Raw genomic sequence first — 22,766 nt, 5'->3', positions numbered from 1 at the left:
GTGAACAACCAGTTCTCTGTGTGGATGCCACTTCTGGAAGTACATTCTGGGCCTGGGCAACAAAAAATTAGCTACCGGTTCTGCCAAAGTGGTGCGAACCATCTGAATTGCACCACTGGAAATATTGCTTAACTCAACTCAGATATCTCAATTAACACACCCAACCGCTAACTACGCCCGTGACTTTGTGCTAGCCTAAACTATGCCTTATACAAACATAATCAGAGTGAAGTGGCAATGTGTAAGTGGGGAAAATATTATGTACTGTGTTTCCCAAAAAATAAGACCGGATTTTTTTTTTTTTTTGCCTCCAAAAGAGGCACCAGTTCTTATTTTCGGGGTAAGTCTTACCTCACCTCCGGCACCGACAGCCCCACCCAGCCAATCCACTTCTTCTGGGGTCAAAGCTCTGCAGCTACATTCGGGCCTGCATTTTGTAGTCAGGCCTTTTCAGAATGCCTAAACAGCCAAGTACCAAGCTATGGATTGAATCCATAGCTCAATTCTTGGCAAGACAGACCTTCTGGAAATCCCTTTGACTGAGAAATGCAGGCCTGGTGCAGAAGAGGCCTCAGAAGAAGTGGGCCAGCAAGGAGAGGCCTGGTTGCAAGATAAGTGGGGGCGGGGAGGGCGGGGCAGCTCCTGACCTAGCTTGAGTTTTAGGTTTGTGCCTCACCCCAAAACTAGGGCTTATTTTTGGGATAGGACTTATATTAGGCCCACCCCCAAAAAAACAAGCTAGGGCTTATTGTTGGTGTAAGCCTTGCTTTCGGGGAAACATGGTACATGCAGTCCTTAATTTACAGCTGTTTGCTTAATGACCATTCAAAGTTCTGACAGACAGACCTGGAATATACATATGACCCAGATCTGAAGTTCCAACAGTCCTCCCTCATGGTCACGTGACTGCGCTTCATGCACTCAGCAATTATGGCTGTGTGCAGAGTCTTGCTGTGTCCCACGACTGTTTTTTATGATATTTTTAGCAAAACCGGCATTTACTTCTGTTTTTGGCAAAACCAGGCAATAGCAAATCATTGATTCACTTAATGACTGCAGTGTTCACTTAATAACCACAGATTCATTTAACAACTGCAGTGATTTGCTTAATGATTGCTGCAAAAAAAGGTCATAAAATTGAGTTTGTCATGCGAGCAACCCAGTTTATGACTATGATGAGTAGACTGCATTATGGTCCTAACTCGAGGGGAAAGAAATATAGAAGATCTTAACCTGACTTTGGTCTCCTATATTAATTTGCTTCTGAGATGTGCTAAATGATTCCATTCCATCACTGTCTGCAAAAAAAAAAAGACTTAGCTAGTATATCAGTCAGTTTCTGGGTTTAGACTAGGAAATTTGTGCTAAACTATCCTTGGAACAAAGTATCTTAGGTTGGCTTTGCATGCAAAGCACAGTCTTTTCCTCTGAGAAGCAGTCTGCTTCTATTTAAATTACAGCAATGATTTCCAAAGGTGCTTTATGCATAAATAAAAGCATTTGTGCAAAATGGTTCTCTTTTGTCCACTTTTTTGTTAGATGCAGATTTTCTTTTTTGACAATTATCTTCTTAATGCCCAAGAAATGCCATAAGGTTAATATCTTGAAACTGAAGAAAAAATTGTGAAAAAGACACATCCAGACTTGTTCCAAGGATAGGAAATACAATTGGGAATAGAAGTAGATTCACAACTGATCATAAGTAACAAGCTGGAAAATAATGGGCCTATTCTTTGAAACAGGCATTGTTAAGATATTGCATTTATTTATTTATTTATTTATTTATTTATTTATTTATTTATTTATTTATTTATTTATTTATTCATACATACATACATACATACATACATACATACATACATATATATTTCTAAACTGCCCATCTTTCTCTCAGAGAAGGGCTCATTGGAAATATAAAGTAACTTAAATGGCATCCTGACTCACTACTGCTGCAGTTGGTTAATTTTGCTGAGTGTAAGGTATGACACCTGAGTGTCAGGTGTCATACCTTAACAAATGAATATTATGTAAGTCTCAGGTCATGCTGTTGAAGAAACAGCTTGCTGGCATGTATTGAAATGGAGTCAATTGTCAAGTAAGACTGATCAGTGTAACAGATTCCTCCCACATGCTGGAAAGCAACAAGCAGCAAGGGCTGAAGGAAAGAGATATATGACCAACACCACTGCCTGTTCAACCACTTGATCTAACCTGCTGAGACAAGCCGTGATGAAAAAGCAAGTTCCACTGAGGTGTAAAAAAGAGATTCAACCATTACAAAGTTGACTTCCATGATGGCATATGAGGCCGCCTTTGTCAGAGTGCAAGAAATCAGACTGACACAGTGAGGTGATCTTAGAAGTTTCATTATTGCTTGTTGCTTATGTACAAGAATCTCACCAGATTGATGGTCCACCGCTGGCTTGAAAGAGGGGTCGAAGAGCCCATCTATGTCAAAACTGAACAGCCCTCTTTCAAAAGAGGGGGAGGGATCCAACATCATCTATCTCCAGTCTACAACACAGTCCTTTCAACAGTTCCAAGAAGGTTCCACACCCACTCAGGTGTCCCTGAAGACACAGATAAGCCTCAAGGTAGCTTTAACAACTCACTAAAAGAATGCAAATGAACAGCTGTCTGCAGAAGTATAAATCTTTCCATTCCCCACCATCTTGTCAGAGCTGAAGAAGCTTCTTGGATGAAAAGCGAAACTGTCTTCAAAAGAAACTCAAGAAAGTCCAGTTGCCTCATGAAAATGCATCTTTGGGAGACTGCACTCTCTTGGAAACAACCAGATAAGGACTCCAGGGATTTAAAGTGGGGAGTCAGGTTGCCATTGCTTCTTCCTCTGCAGGGATTTCAAGCTAGCCAGTCTCTTAAGTCAGCCCTACTTACTCTATTTGCAGATTCCACTACAGCCACCTTGAACTTTGCTTCAGGCAGCAAAGTATTTTGGGGTAAGTTATCACAACTTAATCTGGTCTTGCAAAAGAACTAAGCCTTTCTTTATTAGAGATCTTTGGGAATTTCAGACCTTGCTGCATGAAAAGATCATGATAGTCTATCCTGCCTCCTATTGCTATCTTGGCTGGCTTTACGGGTATAAACTGGCAATGGGAAGAATAGTTTGCAGCTGCCAACTGCATATAGAACAAAGATAGATCTCACTTGCCATACTACTGCTTGTGGTATCACCCCAGGGAATTACCAAGGACCAATTAAGGCCAGGTTGATCACAGAAACACATTTTCTTAGCAGTTTGGAATAACATTTACGTTCTTTAAAACCTGGTTATTTTTCAAAAATTGAAGGATTGGCATAGATGGTTTAAAATAAGAGTGTGAAACATCTGTATTATATGATCAAAGGGGAACACTGAGGTTGTTGGGGGTTATAACAATGATGGAAACTAAAGATGAGGAAAGGATCAAATTTCTGCATGTAGCTCTAGATGTCATCTTGCATACGCTCCCCAAATATATCATGCTTAGCCCATCATTCATCACCATGTGGACCCTTTGTACTTTGGCCACTAGGAACTGAAAACAGTTTGATGGCACACAGTCCAATTAAATCAGTCAATCCTAAAGGAAATCAGTCCTTAGTGTACTTGGAAAGGACAGATACTGAAGCTGAAGCTCAAATACTCTGACCGCCAAATGAGAAGAGAGGACTCATTGGAAAAAATCCTGATATTGTTGGGAAAGACCAAAGGCGAAAAGGGAGAAAGGGACAGCAGAGGATGAGATGATTAGTGTCATTGAATCAATGAACATGAATTTGGGCAAATGCCGGGAGACAGTGGAGGGCAGAGGGGCCTGACGTGCTACAGTCCATGGGGTCGCAAAGAGTTGGGTACGACTTAGTGACCAAACAACAAAAAAATCAATCAATCATAATTGCTTCCTCCTTATAAAGTATGATGTTTCGAAACAGCCTGGATATCTAAGGAAGCAGGAAGGAAATCAGCTGTGTTGCATGCTCCCTCCAATGTGATGCCTATGTGTGAGTGAAAAGAAAAGGTCACCTTGCAATAACAAAGAGCAATTATCTGAAGGAGATAGCCTGTGTGCTCTCTTCTTTTATCTTGATCTTCTGTGCTGCATTCTGCTTAGAAGCAGGAACGTATCAAACCTGCATATGTCAAATGCTATTGACATCAAATACCTTTCATCCGACCCCAGGCCTCCCCAGTGACTTTTGAGCCCTTCGCCCACGAAAGTGGCCTGTCACAGCTGATTTTTCCAAGGGAAGAAGCACGTGGCAGACAATGCCGCTCTGGCACATACCTTCCCGTTCGCACCCCCTTTAGTTCAGTGTACAAACATCGGTCTGCATAATAATTAGATTCTCAGGAAACACCAGCAGACATCACAGTAGGATCCATTTTAAATCCCTCCATGCTTATTTATTTATTTATAGTTTATTTATTTAAGCAATGTACTTAACTGAAACTGGAATTCATTTCTTTGCTTCGTTTTGCCCTGACCTTGGACAATATGTATGCCTCACAACGTAAACATTTCATTTACCGATCCAATGGTACAATTTTTAGCATCTCATTCCTTGAGAACTAACACTCTTATAAATGATAACTTTTGTGAGATTTGATGTAATTTAAAGATTTCAGCAATTAAAAAATAATAGGTTCTATCAAGGTAATCTAGAAGTATTACAAGAGCCCTGGCAATTTTTAGCTACCATGTTGCCATAAAACACATGGTAAAACATAATAATAATAATAATAATAATAATAATAATAATAATAATAATAATAATAATAATAATAATAATAATAATAATGATGATGATGATGATGATGATGATGATGATGATGATGATAATAAGAAGAAGAAGAAGAGGAACAAGAAGAAGAAGAAGAAGAAGAAGAAGAAGAAGAAGAAGAAGAAGAAGAAGAAGAAGAAGAAGAAGAAGAAGAAGAAGAAGAAGAAGAAGTTGTTGTTGGAAGGGACCTTGGAGGTCATCTAGTCCAACCCCCTGCTCAGGCAGGAAACCCTATATCATTTCAGACAAATGGCTGTCCAGTCTCTTCTTAAAAACCTCCAGCGTTGGGGCATTCACCACTTCTGGAGGCAGGTTGTTCCACTGGTTAGTTGTTCTAACTGTCAGGAAGTTTCTCCTTAGTTCTAGGTTGCTTCTCTCCTTGACTAGTTTCCATCCGTTGCTTCTTGTCCTGCCTTCAGGTGCTTTGGAGAATAGCTTGGCTCCCTCTTCTTTGTGGCAGCCCCTGAGATATTAGAACACTGCTATCATGTCACCCCACGTTCTTCTCTTCATTAAACTACACATACCCAATTCCAGCAACCGTTCCCTATATGTTTTAGCCTCCAGTCCCCCAATCATCTTTGTTGCTCTTCTCTGTACTCTTTCTAGAGTCTCGACATCTTTTTTACATCGTGGTGACCAATGGTAAAATCCAAGTTGGTAAATATTAGGAAAGACATGAAATTTAGAAATGGAAGAATCTTGTTAAGTATGACTCAGCCGTTGTTCAGTAGAAATAAGGAGATGGAGTTTTGTTGTCCGTTGATAAGCCAAATGTGTTTATTCAACGGAACAAAGGAGGGTCCTTCCTCAAATTGGAAGAACTTTGAACACAGTGTAAGGCATATACATACATACATACAGAGAGAGAGAGAGAGAGAGAGAGAGAGAGAGAGAGAGAGAGAGAGAGAGAACAGATCTAAAAAAAGGGGACTTATGAGCCAGATCTGAAGTTCTGACAGTTCCCCCTCCAGCACTTGGCAACATGGCCCCATTTACAGCTGTTTGCGGCAATCTCGTGCTCACATGACTGTTTTAGAACAGTTTTTCCTGCACTTCCCATTTTTGGCAATGCCACACCCTAGCAAACAAGGGATTTATATAATTATCATCACATTTGCTTACTGACCCTTAAGACTGCCACATTTGCTTAAAGACTGCTACAACAAGCATTGTAAAATCAGATCAGTCACTGACCTGATTTACAACTGTTATGAGTTACAACTGTAATGGCCAGGCTTCATTACAGCTGTAATTTGAGGACTATGTGTATTAACATTAATATATTTATTAAACTTACATGCCACTTCTAGCTGGCCAGCTGGTATGTACTGTAGCAATAACGCAATGTACAATATCTCAGTGCAAAAATCAAGATATTAAATATAATCATTTACATAAGTGCTTCCTGTTGGGCACTGACATCAATCAGTCTCTGAAAGCCTTTGAAAACAACTAAGTCTGGCCTTCAGAAGGCCATTAAGAAGGGGAAGGGGTTTGCTTCAAAGGTCAGCTGAGCCAAAAGGGAGATCCCCACAAGAGGGGATGCCCCACAAAAATGCTCATTTCCAAAACCCCTCCCCATATCACACAGCAAAAGAAAGATTTTTCTCCTTGCTTAGATTGGGCCGGCAGTGAAAAGGCACTGGGACTATGAAAGGCAGTCTCATGGATAGGCATGCCTTGAGCCACCCATGACTTGATAAATAACAAGCATCTCTTGAACTGAATTGTACTGATTGAATTGCACTCAGAAACACATTGGTAACCTTTCAACTTTGGTAGCTGCAGCAATTACATGACAAAACAAGGCTGCTTTGCGAGCATATGGGTTGCTGCATTTCCTGCCAGTTTTTAAGTGGACTTCAAGGGAAAGCCAGGGTATAGCAAATTGCAATAATATAGCCCAGTGTTGAAAAGGGAATGACTTATCTTCTTCACTGCTACAACAGAGATGGGCCAAAACTATTTTGGAGGAGCCATGAGCCCAGCTCACAGGATGCTGTGAGTCCAGGAGTATGCCCAAGTTGAAAATGAACTTTCTATAGAGAAACACTACACTATCTAGAATGGAGGTCCCCAACCTGTGGGCCATGGCCCACTACCGGGCCATGGGCTGTTGGCCACTGGGCCGCCTGAGTGTCTGGCCAGTGCATGCTCACGTGTGTGCACGCACATCCCTGATTCCCACCAGCGTTGCAGTGACATGTGGGTGCTAATGATACCGTGAGTGTCATACAGGCACTAGCGTCACCATGAGTGCACCTCCACTCACACTAGCATCACAGCTGCACGTGGGCACTAGCGGCACTCAAGTGCTTCTGGCTCCATTTGCATTGTGCATGCAATTGTGGCCCCATTCGTGCATGCGCTTGAAGCTCTGTTTGTGCATGCATGCGTCGCACATGAAGGCATCTCCACACACACACACACACACACTCTGCACCGGGCCACCAAACCAAGAAAGATTTGGGAGCCCTGATCTAGAAAATAGATTTCCAAACTTGGCAAAGATAAGACTTGTGGACTTCAACTCCTAGAATTCCCCAGCCAGCCATGCTGTCTGGAGAATTCTGGGAGTTGAAGTCCACAAGTCTTAACGTTGCCAAGTTTGGAGACCCCGGGTCTAGAGCAAAGTTGGTATCAAGCCAGAATCAGGGCGCTTTTGAATGAACAGCCCCTCTGGCTTGCTTGAGTTAGGTCTAAACCTGATTTTCTCCTACCAGACCTTGGGAGTCTGGCTTAGAACTTCAGCCAGATCTTCTGTTCAGGGGAGGTATGATATGGGGTGTAGAAAAGTGGAGAGTTGTAATTGAGTTCCATCAGAATATTGTTGATTCCACTCTCTGAACCAACAGATGATCTATCCCAGAGGTTTCATTTAGATGATAAACAGGGTAGAGAGGAAAGAAGATAGCCAAGAGGCCTAACTTAGCCCTTCTCACCATTACAGTTAGTAACTGCCCACTGATCAAAACCACTACAGAAGAGGGCCTTCAACTCCCCATTTCTTGATGACAGTCCAGAAGGCTATTATGGTCAGTTGAAGAGAGAGATGAAAATGAAAGCAATGCTTTAAATTTTCATTTTCTGGATATATTCCCATAACCTGTGGCAGATACCAAGTGGGAAACTATTATTGTGAATTGTTTTGAGAGTAATCTTTTAGCGCAATTTCAGTAAATTTGAATAACAGCCCCAAATAAATAGGCCAGAATTTAATAAAGATAACTTCTAGAAGAGAGGTTTCAGCGTGTGTTTGAATTATTAACCAATTAAGCAGCCATTTTAGTTGGGCAGGATATATTTAAAATATTAAAAATATATATCACAAAATTAACAAAGGAAGATAATAATGTTGAATCAAGGAGGGGAAAATGAAACAAAATAAATAAAGTAACACAATGGAAATCATGCAAACTTAAAGATGGAAGGAGAAATAATCAGGAAACAATAAAACAAATGAATCTTAACCATTACAATGACAGTAGTGAGCAAATAGTGCCATAATTGTGTTAGGTAGAAAATTGCCTTTTTTAATTCAAACTCTTGCTTAAATGTAAAGAGCCCTGAGCCTAAATACAGTTATCAGCATTACAGTTTTGCTCTTCATTAATATTATTTTTTTTACTATAGTTTATATGTAAGTGTAGCTAGGTGTGTTATAACAGGCTACATCTTGTGCAAAAACAGTCCCCACATTCAAGCACTACAGTGCAGTTAAAAATAAACCTTAGCAGCCTAGTGGTTGGCTTCACACCATATCTGCTCTGAAAACAACACAACCTTCCCCAGCCTGATGCCGTCGGAATGAGTTGGAGATTCTGCTTCCAGATGTCTATGGAGATTCTCAATCATCCAGGTCATGGTTGTCCCAAAGATGCTTTTTCAAAAGGCAACTGGATTTTCTTCATTTTTTCCCTTGGAAACAGTTTGCTTCTCATCCAAAACGTTTGGTTAGAACTGAAAAACCTCCTTGGATGAGAAGTGAAATGTTAGGATGGTTGGAACCCCTGCTAGATTATGCCCAGGTGTGGTTGCTAGACCCACAATTGGATTTTGTTGTTAACTCTTTTAATCTCTTGTAATATTTCATGCTGTTTTATGTTGTTGGTTTTATTGTACACTGCCTAGAGTTGGTTGGAGATGGGAAGTGTCTAAATTGAATACATGAAATTAAATTAAAATTCCTATTGCCTTCACCAGCCTTGCTGGGAATTATAATAGCAATGACAACACATCTGAAGGGAGCCAAGTTGGGAGAGATTTATTTATTATTATTTATTTTATTAGATTTATATACCGCCCTTTCCCGAAGGACTCAGGGTGGCTTACAGGGCATTTTAAAATCACACCAATACAAAATACAAATTAAAAGACAATTAAAAGATTAAATTATCCCTGAAAATAAAACCCCAGTTAAAATTCTCAGCCTGGGCCAGAGAGCTCAAAGAGCCAAGTCCTCAGGTCCCAGCGGAATGAACGTAGGTCAGGGGCAGTCCTGAGCTCCACGGGCAGCTGGTTCCAGAGGGCAGGCGCACCCACAGAAAAGGCCCTCCCCCTGGGTGTTATCCGCCGGCAATCTTTTTATATTGTGGTGATAAGCAGAAAAGCACCTCTTTTTTCATAGAATGGAAATCCAACCCCTCATAATTTCAATTGAAAGGCTAAATTTACCATTTTTAAAGGAAACGTTGACACTGGAAGTCATAGAATACCATCAGGATATACCTCATTTTAATCCTAGCTTGTCCCCTGGCATTGGGTTAGGACAGGGGTCTTCAAACTTGGACATTTTATGACTTGTGGACTTCAACTCCCAGAATTCCTCAGCCAGCATGCCTGGAAGGAATTCTGGGAGTTGAAGTCCATGAGTCATAAAAGGGCCGAGTTTGAAGACCCCTGACTTAGACTTATGTACTTCTTCGTGGTCCTTTACAACCCTCTCTAAGCAGTTTACAGAGTCAGCATATGACTTGTGGACTTCAACTCCCAGAATTCCTCAGCCAGCATGCCTGGAAGGAATTCTGGGAGTTGAAGTCCACAAGTCATAAAAGGGCCAAATTTGAAGGCCCCTGGGTTAGGATGATAGATAAGCCCATTATGAGTATAATTTGTCTAGATGAAGTTTTTTTTAAGTTCTTTTGTTTGATTATTTCAATGTTGTTTTCCATTGGATTGATATTTTATTATACTATACTTGTTGATTGTTGATTATATTGCCTTTTATTTTTTTATATTATTTATGTATTTTTTAATTTATTACATATTATTATTATTATTATTATTATTATTATTATTATTATTATTATTATTATTATTATTATTATTATTTATTAAACTTATATACCGCCCTTCTCCCGTAGGACTCAGGGCATTTCACAAGGTTTTTTTTTTTAAAAAAACAATACAATTACAAAAATTAAAAAATTAAAATGATTATATTAACCTTGAATAAAGAAAAATCCCAATTAGAATCCAATTAAAACCCCAATTAATACTCTCAGTCCAGGCCAGAAAGCTCAAAGAGCCAGGTCTTCAGGTCCCGGCAGATTGAGCGAAGGTCAGGGGCAGTCCTAAGCTCTACGGGCAGCTGGTTCCAAAGGGCAGGCGCACCCACAGAGAAGGCCCTCCCCCTGGGTATTGTCTGCCAGCAATCTTTTACCGGCGATACCCTGAGAAGGCCCTCCCTGTGGGAGTACACAGGACGAAGGGAGCTTGATGCCGGCAGCAGGTGCTCCCTCAAATATCCCGGACTCAAGCCATTTAGGGCTTTATAGGTCATCACCAGATGGCTGCCCGACTCATGCATAGGTGAATCTTCCATTCCAAAATCCATCACATAAAACCCCTGAAAACCCCACCCTGTTTCATCACAGCAGCAGCAGAATCAAATCAACCACTTGACTGTTTCCATCTCCATTCATGGTCCGCAGGAACTATGTTTTTAGGGCCTTTCAGAAGAGCAACAGAGTGGGAGCCAACCATACCTGGAAGGAAATGATGTTCCATACAGAAGGGCCACCACTGAAAACATCCTTTTTCATGGTCTCACAACATGTACATCCTTAATCAGTGGCATCCCCAACGTATCCTGTCTCTTGGTGGGCTGAATGGATGTAGTAGGACAGAGGTGGTCCTTCAAATAATCTGGCTCCAAGTCACGTAGTTGATTGTTATTTACTTCTAGGTTGGATGGCAGACCCTATACATTTTCTAAACAAACAAATAAACTGGAAGGTGCAACTCAGTGTAAGACTTGAAACATCACCCATTAGGGACAGAATGCCGACAATGAGCTATATCTCTCCCTGTCCCCGATGATATGCAAAGGTTATTCTTGAAACATTAGCCTCATGTTTGTTTTTGCTTTCTTTTTGACAGCCCCTCGCAGAGGTATTTAAAAGCTGTTTTTTGTGTGTCAAAGACTTGTCAGATAATTTATTATTAAAAAGCAAAGAACAATCATTTGAGGTAATAGAGCGCTGATGCTCCATGGCACTCTCTTCCTTTAATGTATTCATAAAAGACTACAGTGGTAGATTTCTCTTTTAGGTGGGTCAAGTGAGGGCAATGAGTGCCAAATCCATGTCTCTTCTTCTTTGCATGTCTGCATTTACGGAGAATACACTTCCTGCTCAGATTTAAACTGCCTTTTATTGTGATTTTGTCACATCAAAAGAAAATTCACATAAGGTGATTCTGTCTTTTTTTTTGTTTTAACAAAGGTGATCATTTCCCCCCTCTGCAAAAGAGATGTGTTCAGAAATTAATGAATGAAAAAAGCAAGCAAGACTAGACAGAAGCATCCGCCTCCCAGACTTTTTGGAGAATAAATTATCTCAGTTTGGAAACAGTTTCAGAGTCAAACTCACATCTCGGCACCAATTAAAAAAAAATTTAACTGCAGAATAGCCTGTATTAAAGCTGTTATATACTGGGTTCGTTGCTTGATTGACGAGATGAGGTGAGTGAGTTCAGCAAGAATCATTCTTTATTTGTTTCAGGAACTGAACTGAGAAACAGGGCTGCGAATGCAGCTATTTATATCCTGTCCTCTAGGTGGTGTCCAATAGGTTTAAAGCAACTTATTGCCGCCCTAGAAGCAGCCAATGGTGGCACTGGAGACAGGTTGTCTGAGGAGCTGGGAGCCGTTAGCCAGCTTCCCTGCTTAAACAACCTTCCAGCAATTAACCCCACGTGATACTCTTTAGTAAGACAAAATCCAAAACATTACACCCCTCCCCCCTAGAATGTACACACATTATAATAACAAAGGAATGATTACAGCAATTACAAGTTTTACAGAGATACAAAAAGAAGTATGAAAAAGTACACCTTTTCCCGTTTGCTAATACAGAGGCTCTCCTGGCTAGCAGCAATTCAATGACACATACAACATTATAGCTCAGTTATTTTGGAACAAAATCTTATAACTACACAGAAGCCTTGTGAAACCTCGTGGAACACCTGGGAGAGCTGGGCACTTCCTGGTCTACCAGTTTGCCCACTGGGCTGGGTAGACCAGGGTCCATAAGTTCAAGTGAGTCTGGCTGACTCGGAATTCTCTGGCTGGCCATTCCAGGTCAGCCCACCCCAGAGTCTAAGCCTTCTGCAGAGTTAGCACAGCAGCTGTAGTGTTCTGGTTGACTTTCTCTGTCAGGGGCCCCGTGTTGCATTCCCAGGCTTTGCCCCTCTATGACCACCTCCCCATTGCTCTGACTGCTTGGGACCTCAGAGCATATGGATTGATCGGCCTGGCTGCCAGTTTGAGGTCTATGGATGGGACCTGGGATGAAGTCCTCACTTTGTGGAAAACGCTTCCTAAGCTGATCAATATGGCGACAAACGACTCACCCGCTCTCTAGGCCCACTTCGTATGAGAGAGGGCCCGATGTTTTGATGATTTTTCCTGGCACCCACAAGTTCCCATGCCCATAGTTCTGGGCCCACACCCCATCGCCCACTTGCAACCCCCTAGGGGGTCTTGGGAGAGGCCTCTGCTGCCACCCGGTCTGGGTGCAACCTGTCCAGTTTCATGATTAGTCGCCTCCCCAAGGGCAGCTCTGCTGGGCTTTTGCCCGTTGCTGTGCACGGTGTGGAATGTTGGCCGAGCAGTCCCCAGTCACTATGTGCTTCAGTGATTCTTTCGTGGTGCGCACCATTCATTCAGTTTGCCCATTACTAGATGGGTGAAATGGAGCTGATGTTGCATGCCTAATGAGGTTTGCCCTCAGGAAAGCCTGAAATTCTGCCGCAGTGAATTGGGCCCCATTATCAGACACTACGATGTCTGGTAGCCCATGCATTGCAAAGAGTTTCCTAAGCACCTGGATGGTCCTATCAGTAGTCATATTTGCAAATGGTATAACTTCCAGCCATTTAGAGTGGCTGTCGACCACTATGAGAAAGAGCTGTCCCTGAAAGGGCCCAGCAAAGTCTATATGAATCCTCAACCAGGGTGTGTGTGTCTCCTCCCACCTGTGGATGGGAGCGTGCAACATTTCAGGCCTAGATTGCTGGCATGTGTAACACCCATGTACTTGAGCCTCAATGGCTTTACCTAATCCTGGCCACCATAAATAGCTTTGTGCCAAAGCTTTCATGCGAACAATACCCGGATGACCTTCATGAAGCGATTGCAATACCCTGTCCCTTAATGAGGTGGAATTCTTTCATATGTGCTGGGCTGCTGTTCATCCATTGGCTGAGAATTTTGGACTTTCTGTCTCTACATATCTGGATGATGTCACCTTGAGAAACGTGTGTCCCTCTGATTTCATGGGGATTGTTTCCAGTGGCCATATTTTAACTCCATCTGTATAATAAGAGTTTAATCTCAGCCCAAACATCATTGCTGCTGATACAAATTTATTCTGACTACTGTAATGCTAGCTTTAATCTTTCACTTGGCTAACACTGGCGGATGGTCTATCTGTGTTTGCACATTTCTCTGAGAGAAAAATAGCTATTAAGGGAGCTAAGTGGGAATCTGTCTCTCTTCTGCTCAAAGTTTTGCTGTTGAGTAAATAAATTGTGATTGGGGAACAATAGCATGAAACACACACAGCAGATGACTGAGAGCTTCCTGACCAAATACCAAAGGAACTCCCATCATCTGTGATGAACAAATATAGCTTCTTCTGCTAACAAGGGATGCTTTTGATAGGTGATGGAGGTGAATTGCAAGTATGGTTTAATATTTTAAAACATTTCTTCAAGTACTTTGTCTTCTTTTCATTTGTTCTTTTGACTACACTTCAAATTTATTCTAAAATGCACAGTTTTGTACTGCATTTCTAATCTCTGCATTTGGTTTGTGTCTATCATGCAGTCAGTTAAACAGAAGTACAGCCCACTGAAACAATGGAACAAATGGTTTGGAAATAATTCAAAAGTTAATGTCAGGCACAAAACATCAGGAGCTAGGATAGAGTTCAAAAGCACTCCGAGTTTATTTCATGCTACCTCTACACAAGAACCTGTTCTACTAATGGTCAAAGCAAATTGCCCATTAGTAAGTTCAGGGGCTGGACTTAGGTCTCTTGTGGAGGTATAGGGATGCCAAACTGATGATGCATTTGACCTCGGCCTCATGATCAGCTTGGTCATCTCCTACAGTTAATCGTCCAACATTTAGTTGGGTTTACAATATTGTCAGGTAAGGGGGAATAGGATTGCAGCTTTATTTAATAGGAATTTCTACTGGCCAGGATAATTATTTTTTTAATGTGGACAATTGTTAATTTTGCTTCTGACTTTTAAGCCATTAGGCACAGTAATTTTCATGTAAAGTACTCTACTTAGCCCTATATTAGCCTCCATGGATCTTCTGCACAGAAGCATATGTTCTGCCAATAAATTATGATTTTAGTTAGGCAATGTTTACCTTCTTTTCCTAAACATCTTTTTTTTAAAAAAAATAAGCATGAACGTGCATGTCCTGTAAGACTTAAAGGATTTTTTTTTAATTTCCTATCCAAGGTCATTCCCATATACCTTTACAGAGGCTGTGCTTAACCCTCAATTTAAATTGTGAATTGTGTGTTCGTTTTTATTTACCTGTTTCGCTTAAATTTTGTTAGGTGGCTAATTACTCACCAGAATTAAAATGCATGATATAAGTCAAATAAATTAATTATCATTCTAGTTGTGCACGTATATAGCCTTCAAAGCAAAAGACCAATGAGAGGTTTCATAAGGCAATCCTCTTGGATAGACTCAAAATCAAGTCTAAAAAATGGGGAGACGTGTAATAAGCATAATGTCAAAAGTTTAGGGTTTTTTTATTCCATTTATATCACGCCCTTCTCCGAAGACTCAGGGCAGCTTACAAGCTTAGCAGTAGCCTTCATTCTATGTATATGCCTGTTTATTAGGGCTTTCACACACACCCCAGCGGCATTATTACAAAGTCAGCTTAATTGCCCCCAACAATCTGGGTCCTCATTTTACCTACCTCGGAAGGATGGAAGGCTGAGTCAACCTTGAGCCTGGTGGGATGCACTAATTGCAGGCAGCTGGTGTTACTTAAGGAGGCATTAGCCCACTGCTCCACCAAGGCTCTTTTTTTATTTCCGTACAAGTGGACATGACATTTTGGTGACTAGAAATAACACTTTGGTTGTTAAATATCTTGTGGTTTAGTTTGCAGGGCTTTCTCAATGCAACAAGGAAGTCTTTCAAAGAGATGGATGTGAAATGTAGAACACTTGTAGTAGTCAAAGCATGAAATAACCAGGACATGAGTGACTGAGCTTCATGATCCAAGATTCATGCTACAATATCATGATAGCAGTGTTCCTATATCTCAGGGGTTGCCAGAAAGAGGGAGTCAAGTTATTCTCCAAAGCACCTGAAAGCAGGACAAGAAGCAATGGATGGAAACTAATCAAGGAGAGAAGCAACCTAGAACTAAGGAGAAATTTCCTGACAGTTAGAATAATTAATCAGTGGAACAACTTGCCTCCAGAAGTTTTAGAATGCTCCATCACTGGAGGTTTCTAAGAAGAGATAGGACAACCATTTGTCTGAAATGGTATAGGGTTTCCTGCCTGAGCAGAGGGTTGGACTAGAAGATCTCCAAGGTCCCTTCCAACTCTGTTATTCTATTCTATTCTATTCTATTCTATTCTATTCTATTCTATTCTATTCTATTCTATTCTATTCTATTCTATTCTATTCTATTCTATTCTATTCTATTCTATTCTATTCTTCTTTTGAGAATGACAGCTAAATTTCTTTTGAGCAAAGGTAATTCTGCCATATAGCTATGTTCTATATAGACTTCAGTAAGGCATTTGATAAGGTAGACCACAACCTACTCCTTGGTAAGCTAAAAAAAGGTGGAATAGATAACATCACCACCAGATGGATCTGTAGCTGGCTGACAAACTGTACTCAATGAGTAGTCCTCAATGGCACTACATCCACATGGAGAGAAGTAACCAGTGGGGTACCACAAGTTTCTGTCTTAGGCCCAGTACTCTTCAATATCTTGATAAATGACTTAGATGAGGGAAATGAATGGGAACTCATCAAATTTGTAAATGACACCAAGCTGGCAGGAGTAGCCAACATCCCAGAAGACAAACTCAGGATCCAAAAAGATCTTGATGAACTTGAGCAATAGGCCCTATACAAAAAATGAGTTTCAATGTGGGAAAAAGCAAAATTTTACTTGTAAGGCAGGAAAAATCAAAGGTACAAGTACAGACTGGGTGAGACCTGGCTCAAAAACAATAACTGTGAGAGTAACCTTGGAATCCTAGTGGATGATCACTTGACCATGAGCCAGCAGTGTGCAGCAGGAGCCAAAAAAGCTAATAAAATCCTGGGTTGTATAAACAGAGGCATAGAATCAAGATCACGTGAAGTATTAGTACTGCTTTATAAAACCCTAGTAAGACCACACCTGGAATTCTGCACCCAGTTTTGATCATCATATCACAAAAAAGATGTTGAGAGTTTGGAAAAAATTCAGAGAAGAGCAACTAAGATGACCAAAGGCCTGGAGATTAAAACATACGAAGAACGGCTGCAGGACTTGGGTCTAGCTAGTCTAAACAAAATGAGAAATAGGGGAGACATGATAGTAGTATTCCAGTATTTGAGGGGCTGCCACAAAGAAGAGTGGGGTCACGTTTTTTCCCCAAAGCACCAGAGGGCAGGACAAGAAAAAATGGTTGGAAACTGAACAAAGAGAGAAGCAACCTAGAATTAAGGAGAAACTTCCTGGCAGTGAGGACAATTAACCAGTGGAACAGCTTGCCTCCAGAAATCATGGACACTCCATCACTGGAGATTTTTAAGAAGAGACTAGTCACTTGTCTGAGATAGTATAAGTTCTCCTGCTTGAGCAGGGGGCTCGACTAGAAGACCTCCAAGGTCCCTTCCAGCTCTATTCTATTCTATTCTGTTCTGTTCTGTTCTGTTCTGTTCTGTTCTGTTCTATTCTGTTTGTTTTAAGTTCCTGCCTGCATTTTTTTAAAAAACCAAAGAGAAGCATTGACCTTACTCACACATTTAGATTTTAGAAAGTGCAATGCTGATTCCTGAAATTAAAATAATTTGGATTATGAAATATAAAGTTGATGTAAGCTATGTCTCAATTATTGAGTTACAACATCTTCATAGAAGCATTCAGATATCATAAAAATGATATAAAGTCTTCTTACTGTTATTTTAACACAACTACAGTTGGAAAACTCCAGAAAATTTTATAAGTTGCTAGTGAAAGTAATTTGTGTATTGTTTCAAAGGTAATTGCAATATAATTTATCTGATTTTTTCTGATTTTCAAAGAAATTATTATTATTTATGATATTTTTTGATGAGCACTTTATCAGCAGAGATGAGGGGTATAAAATCAACATCTCTAAACATTAAGCTAGAATTCAACTGGATTAGCCCCATCTATTACGGAAAATGTTGTTATAGGCCAGTTCTACTATCCCAGCAATAACATTTGTTTAATAGTTGATCTTTCAGATCTATTGCCGGGTTACATTCAGTTATGAAAACCACACTGCATCCTCATAAAATCCATAGATTTTATTTTTCTTCTTGAGTTTTTCAAGAAAACATCTCTATTTCTCTTTTGTTATTCAACTGTATGAAAAAGCAATATGGTCCCATATATTATTCAGAGAAAGGAAGGAAGGAAGGAAGGAAGGAAGGAAGGAAGGAAGGAAGGAAGGAAGGGAGGGAGGGAGGGAGGGAGGGAGGGAGGGAGGGAGGGAGGGAAGGAAATATTTTTTGGGAGATGTTACTTTGCTTTATCTGCTATTGGGTTTTTAGCTTCAGAAGTATATGGATCTATCCCTTTGGATATGCTGCTTTTCTCTAGCTTTTGAAGTATGCTTTATTTCCCTAACAATTATATTTGTTCAGATGGATTGTAGGTTACGCTGCAGGAAGTTTTAATGTTGGAGGACTAATTTCTAAATGATTCTGAGAAATAGATGACAGTTCTACCTTTTACGTCAACATAATTTTTATTGTGAAGTAGAAGCCGCCTACACATAGGAATTTTAGTATTTATTTCAAAGGGCAAACTCAGTTTGTTCATGAAGTATAAAATATACACGCAGTGCAGTTCTCTTGCATTTTACTTGATCAAGAAACCCATACAGGTGTTGAAAACTCCATCTGCAGATCCCAACTCCTATATTAGTAAGGGGGTTTTTTGGGCCACAAGTTGCTGATGTATGTTGAAAGTCAAAATGAAAATATCCACATCAGGCGTCTCCAACCTTAGCAACTTTACAAATTTTGGACTTCAACTCCCAGAATTCCTCACCCCACCTGGCTGGCTGAGGGATTTTGTGAATTGAAGTCCACAAGTCTTAAAGTTGCTAAGGTTGGAGACCTCCAACCCATATAACTAAGAGTGTGTTCAATGGCTCAAACCCTACAGCAACTCTTGTATGAAACACTTCCAACATGTTTCAAGTGCGGTTCCAGTATTGTACATCCAACACTGGATATAGATATGGCAAAGGTTCTATCTGAAAACCAGATCAGTTGTTACCAGTTAGCAGAGTCTACAGTAAACTACATGAATAAAAGATTCTGATTTGGGAAAAGGCAACTTTGCTTGGTTGAATGGCTAGATCAGGGGTAGGCAACCTTGGCTCTTTTATGACTTGTGGACTTCTACTTCCAGAATTCTTGAGTCAGCATGGCTGGTTCAGGAATTCTGGGTACTGGAGTCCACAAGTCATAAAAGAGCCAAGTTTGCCTACCCCTGACTAGATAAACTGCTGACATTATGATTTGGTTCTTAATTTAGGCATCTGAATCATCTATATTCAGATAATTAATTCTAATTATTTTTCCCTGGTGATCTGCAAAGAAAGATCATGTAATCATGAATAATTACACCAAATATAGGTAACTCAGGGCAAAACGAGAAACCAGTATTTATGAGTCCACCATATCTCCAGTCATCCAAGTCCTCTCATTTTGCTATAAGATTGGATTTCAGCCAGGCTTGGAAATTGTGAGAAGCATGCACCACTGAGTTTTCCATGGCCACGTAATCAGGATTCTGTTTGAATTGCCATACCTTCCTGGCGTTTTCATCACCTAATTGTGACACAACTTGGCTTTTCACTTTGGGGAAGCAGCTGCTGTTCATGCAGTATAGGCTGAGCCTATTGATTGCCTGGATAAGAAGAGCTAAGGAGCTACGTGTGAACTATTCTGATTTCCATGTGGAAGATCAGGAAATAAGTAAAATAAAAAAAAACATTGAAAAATACTGAAGCACACATATCCTGAACTGCTAAAACCCCCTTTTTAGTATAGCCCTTGATCCCAATTATGATGATAAGATGAATAATTTTAAAGGTGCAGCATACATGAATCACTGGCCTAGGGGATAAAAGTAGAGAGTAGAGCTATACAAATATAAAGTCTAATATATTTCAAACAAATACAATTGGCTAATGATCATAACAGAGATCAGTGGACAACTCCAGCCTAGAGTAATTCACAGCAACTCTATTTCTCCCTTGCTACATCAAGCTTCTGTATGTTTCTCTCCTTCTGAATTCTTTCCTGCCAGCTCTGAATTACAGATGTAAGAAAACAATAAGGGAAAAGGAGGTAAGAATATAAATGGTTGGGAAAAAATGTTACAATAAGTGAATATATAAAACTGAAATGTCAGAGCTTTTTTAATGTATCCACCCACTGCTTTTTATAGGCAATTAATTCTTTTTTCTTTATTCTTAAGATTCAAGATCCTGCTGCCTCAATCATCTTTTACCTGTTTTTTTTCTTTCTGCCAGCATTAGGACAATAAAGCTGTCAGCATCATTACTGGTCTATCTTTCTTGGCTGGCAAACGGTCTACTTATAACCTCCCCAGTTGCTGCTTTTTCTAGCATAAGTATCCTGTCTTAACCAAACAGAATTTAAATAATGTTTATTACAAGCACACACATTCTTGAAAAAGCAACACAATCCTATCTTTTCCCAATTCTTTTTTTAAAATTTCATTGTCAATCTTCTTTCAGTGACTATTTTCCATATCCCTAAATATGTATCAACAGATACAGAGAACTAGAAATATAGAATAGAGCTGGAAGGGACCTTGGAGGTCTTCTAGTCCAGCCCTCCCCTTAAGCAGGAGAACCTATACCATCTCAGACAAGTGGCTGTCTAGTCTCTTCCTAAAAATCTCCAGTGATGGAGCACCTACGATTTCTGGAGGCAAGTTGTTCCACTGGTTAATTGTCCTCGCTGCCAGGAAGTTTCTCCTTAATTCTAGGTTGCTTCTCTCTTTGTTCAGTTTCCAACCATCTTTTCTTGTCCTGCTTTGGGGAATAATGTGACCCCCTCTCTTCTTTGCGGCAGCCCCTCAAATACTGGAATACTACTATCATGTCTTCCCTATTTCTCCTTTTCTTTAGACTAGCCAGACCCAAGTCCTGCAGCTGTTCTTCATATGTTTTAGTCTCCAGGCCTTTGATCATCTTAGTTGCTCTTCTCTGATTTTTTTTCAAAACTCTCAATATCTTTTTTGTGATATGGTGACCAAAATTGGCTGCAGTATTCCAGGTGGATGTGGTGCCATTGAGGACTACTTATTGAGTTCGGTTTGCCAGCCAGCTACAGATCCATCTGGTGGTCATGTTGGCTATTCCACCTTTTTCTAGCTTACCAAGGAGTAGGTTGTGGTCGACTTTATCAAATGCCTTACTGAAATCGAAGTATACTACGTCCACAGCATTTTGCTGGTCTACTAGTTTAGTCACTTTATCAAAGAATGAAATAAAATTGGCTTGGCATGATCTGTTATTAATGAACCCACACTGGCTACTAGTTATACATCTGTTTGCTTCTAGTTGTTTGCAGATCTGATTTTTTATTATCTTTTCTAGGATCTTCTCAGGGATTGATGTTAAACTGATTGGTCTGTAGTTTCCTGAGTCCATTTCCCCCCCTTCTTGAAGATGGGAACCACATCTGCTCTTTTCCAATCCTTAGGTACTTCCCTGGTGCTCCAGGATTTATGAAAGATGTGGTGTAAAGGCTCCACTTTCCTTTAAAAGCTGTTGGAAAGGCTGAATAAAAACAAGGGATTATCAAGACATATGCTTGTCTTCTGCAATACGTGATATAAAACCACTAAATATAGGTTGATTATTATTTGTAGATTAAAGAGCTACTTCATTGTTTCCAGCTGTAATAGCCACAACATTAGGAGTCATGATTTGCTGCTAACTGTGGCTTTAGGAAATTACAAAAAGAATTTCATTATTATTCTGCTATTTCAAAGCCAACTTTAAATTATTGATCTGTTAAGAGCAGCAACTGATCCTTTCCTTCATACCAATACATCAACTGTATGTTTCCAAACATGGATGTTTCTTGCAATGAGCAGTTTTTCATCAATCAAGAAAGGATGTGATCTACTTTAGTGACTGAACATGTGGATTGTGTAAACTGAATACAAAAGATCTGCAGAAGTTTCAGTAAAATTAGAAATTATCTATTTTTTAGACAGAATTTATTTTGAACATTTGCTTTTCAGGTGCACTATTTCATGTCACTAATTCACAGCTGAGAATGTATGATATATGTTTAAAGGACATATTATCTTAATGACAGGAAAAACGTTGGTCTTGATTTAGTAAGCAAAAGCTGGATTCTCAATGAATTTTGGAGATGTAAGTTACATTCCAAAGCTGAACAAAATCACAGAAAAAAGGAATTGTTCAAATTAGTATTGTTATTAAGAAAAATGTGTGTGTTCTTGGGGTGACCAGGAGTTCAATTTACCTTGAAGGAGATTTTACTTTACTTCATAATAGAAATAGCAACAGGACTTAGACTTATATACTGCTTGATAATGCTTTACACCCCTCACTAAGCAGTTTACAGAGTCAGAATATTGCCCTCAACAATCTAGGTCCTCATTTTACTGACCTCAGAAGGATGGAAGGTTGAGACAATCCTGAGCCCCATCAGGATCAAACTTCAAACTGGGTAGAGTTAGGCAGAAATACTGCATTCTAACCACTGTGCCACCTTGCACAATACAAATTATGCTGGAGTGGTCTCAATGATCACTCCATTTACCCAAGCAGAAATGCATCTGTCCCACCTCTGAAGATGACAGCTTCCTCCTCACTTGCTGCTCAAAGGGTTAAAAAAGGACTTTTGCTTGGCTCAAGTAACCTTCAGGCTAAATTTCCACCTTCTAAATGGTGCTTTTGAAAGTGACAATTCAGGTGAATACATCTACCTGTTTCTTGGCTGTACAGGTGGGGGTGAGAAATGTGCTTTCAGAATAGCAAGATTCTGTTAATGTAATCTTACAATCAAGTAAAATTAGCTAATCTGGCTGTGCTTCCTGTCTGGTTTACCTCACAAGAATAATATCAGTCTTGCAAGTCTGATAGTACTTTTCTCCTCCCCCCACCCAAATTTCCTTTACAGCCCAGGAAACTAGGGAGGGTCTCTTGTGA

This window comes from Vipera ursinii, assembly GCF_947247035.1.
Source record: "Vipera ursinii genome assembly, chromosome: 2".
In the NCBI taxonomy this organism is placed as follows: domain Eukaryota; kingdom Metazoa; phylum Chordata; class Lepidosauria; order Squamata; family Viperidae; genus Vipera; species Vipera ursinii.
Note: the sequence above shows the minus strand (reverse complement) of the source record.